Source organism: Octodon degus, unplaced genomic scaffold (genome assembly GCF_000260255.1).
Source record: "Octodon degus isolate 3935 unplaced genomic scaffold, OctDeg1.0 scaffold00088, whole genome shotgun sequence".
Lineage (NCBI taxonomy): Eukaryota > Metazoa > Chordata > Mammalia > Rodentia > Octodontidae > Octodon > Octodon degus.
In genome coordinates, this window is record NW_004524664.1 from 7,378,273 (window position 1) to 7,381,424 (window position 3,152).

Here is a 3,152-nt window from a genome sequence, read left to right on the forward strand (position 1 = left end):
TTTTATATTTTACCCTAGGGTAAATATATTGTTTTCAAGTTTTAAAAGATGTGCAAATAATTAGAAATGTTGCCTTTATTCTTGTTGTTATGAACAACTCAACTAGTTGAGCACTCAAGAATGTACTTAAAAATTACATGACAATTTGGTCCACAGTTTCTCTGTGTTCACCTCATATTTGACTTTAGGAGATATATCTCCCTGAGTCTCAATTCCAATCTTCCTTTCTAGACTCAGATTACATAGAGACATTTCTATCACATCTACTGAAAATATTCTGTTGGTACTTCAATAGTGTGAGCAAAGCTCTAGGTCCTCAAAAATTAACAGTAGGATATTATACCAAATAATGTATAGTATCTTAAATTCCCTCTCCCTGAACCTATGAAACTATCAATTTAAATAATAGACATGCATTTCGTTTCTCTTAAATAAAAAGCTTTTTAAACTGTTTTTCTTGTGGGCCAATATACTGTAGTGAAAACTTTTTGATTTTTAAAATTGTTATTGTACCACTTAGTATACTTTTTATGAAGCAACTGCCTATGAAGCAACTATATGGTTTCTGAAAAGGCACAGAAGTCCTTCATGCTTTGTATTTAGTACAGAGTCTGCAAGGTCTCACTATCAGATCAGACTTGCAGTGATTCTCCTGTTTTCAGCCTCCCAAGTGCTGGGATTATAGGTAGAAACCACCACGCCCAGTCTCAATTGCCATCTCAACATGCCCAGGGGGCGGTGACAGCACAGAATGCTGGAGATAAAACTCTGTTCCCTGCGTCTGCTCTAGAAGGTACTTGAGCTATCTGGCCAGCTCTCACGCTTTGATACAGCAAATTATGTAGATTTTTAGGAAGCCATAACATTCACAGCATATAACCCAAGTTTACTGTTAAATCCAAGACTATTGATAAATAGTATTTTTAATCTATAATTCAAGGCTGGGAATCTCAAACTGTGAAAGTTACTCACTTTATGCAAAATAACAAAGACTATGTCTGATACATAGCTTATGCTTTGATTAAAATCTTTTGATAAATGACATGTTATTTAATTTTATATATGACAGCATTATTTTAATCATATAACAAAGCAAAATGGTCTTAAGGTGTGTCATTAGGTAAATCACACTTGGAGTCCTTGCACTAAACGTAAGATCAATGGTTTGATCCCTTTAAATCCTCCCTCCTCCTCACAGGCATGTCTTTTCTTGTCTTATGTTAGAATTAGAATGCCCTACTGCCTATTCAAAAGTGATGATGACTATGACATTAATAATAAATATGATCATAAACAAATATATGCTTTCAGAGAAATTTCTGAGTATTTACTCTAATGTAGATTAAATTAAAGACACAAAATCTAAAAGTCTACTTCAGTTTTGTAATAACCATGTGACTTATGAGCATTTTTATTAGCTTCTAACTAGATAGCATGTTACAAAATAATAATTTTTTCTAACTCAGACAGAAAGCAGTAGAGGTTCAACTTAAAACATAGCTATAAAGATAGCCTTACTTTATTATTGTCACTGTTAAACAGAGTCTTGTGTTAATGTGCTTAAAGGTTTTTATTATTTGTAGATTGAAAGATTATAATTGGTTGTGATTCAATATTAAGTCCAGTTAAAATTAACAGACAAGAATACTTAGTTATTACAATAAAATATTAGGGATGGCTAAGTGACTAATCTTATCTACTATTGTTGGATGACGGTACCCTATATATGTGTCCTAATTGTCATTAGCAGATCCCATTCTGTAACCAGGCACTGTTTTGAAGGAGTAGAACTGAAGAACAAGGCTAGCTTGACAGATGCATCAACACACTATCAGCATATTACATTTTCATTCTTCTTTCTAGTATGTTTTATCTTTGTAGTCAGACTGAGGCATTTGAATCACCCTTTTTCTGTAGGTATTTTGGAATAAGAAATGCACTGGCAACTTTGTGATTTCACAGATTTCCTTTCTTTCCTTTTATTAGAGCCATCCAAAGTGTCTCATGCTCTGATCCTATAGATACTGTGTGCATATTGCGATTTTGATGGCACTCCCATCTTGTCAGCTGAGTTCAACAATTTTCTCTTGAAAAATGTGTTATAATGACTAAACAAAAACAGATGTAATAAAATATCAGGCTAGATTATTTTCTAGTTCGCTACCTAAATTTCTACATGAAGATGAGCATTCCTCTTGTTGTCACAGGGCCTGTTAATGTGCATTAGGTTTTACCTGCAGGAGTACATCTGTTTGTCTCAAGAACACTGATTATTGGATATAAAATCATATTTCCATTAATTATGTTCATTAAAATAAAATACAATTAGGTTCATATATAATTATTGTATGACATAATATAGCACAGTGGTACTAAGTTTAATTTTATTTCAACAATGTACTATTTGTTGGTTCTTGTCATATATATATATATATATATATATATATATATATATATGTCACTTAAAGCAATCAGATTGTTAATTGCTCAAATATTCTATCAAAAAGCAAACACATTGTATACCACAGCACTTAATAGGCCACAGTCTTTCCTGCCTTCCAGCCTTGCCACTGCTACAGATTAAAAAAATGCTTTAGATAATGTATTCAGTTGGTTTTTATTAAAAAAATAAGGCAAGTAGTGTCCCTATCATCTAGGGTGTTCATGATAACTATGACACAAATAAGGCATACGCACAGAAATAAATACAAAGGCAGAATTTCAGATGCGGAGAAACAAGTCAGAGCAAAGCTGCCCGCTAAAAATAATTTAGCTGAATTGTATTATGTGTGAGTGGCTGTGGAAGAGTATTCTGCTTCTTGCAAAGTGTGAACTGCAAATCACAAAAAGAGGGGGGAAGATGCTTGCATGGGGATTGTGAAAGTGACCTGCTCATTTCAGCTATGCAGTTGCAGTGCTGTCTACAAGCAAAAAAAGAGATTATTTACTAACAACTTAGAAGAGCCTTTTAGGAGTGAAATAGAAAAACATCTTCTGGCATAGAATATGTATGGATTGAGAAAAAACATAAACACAGCATGGGAAAGAGTCTGCTAAACACATCTTGCACTTTAAACTAATACAGTTGTTTTTAATCTGTAGAGCAAATATGACATTCCTTGAGTATACGACATCTGCTTGGAGATTTTTTT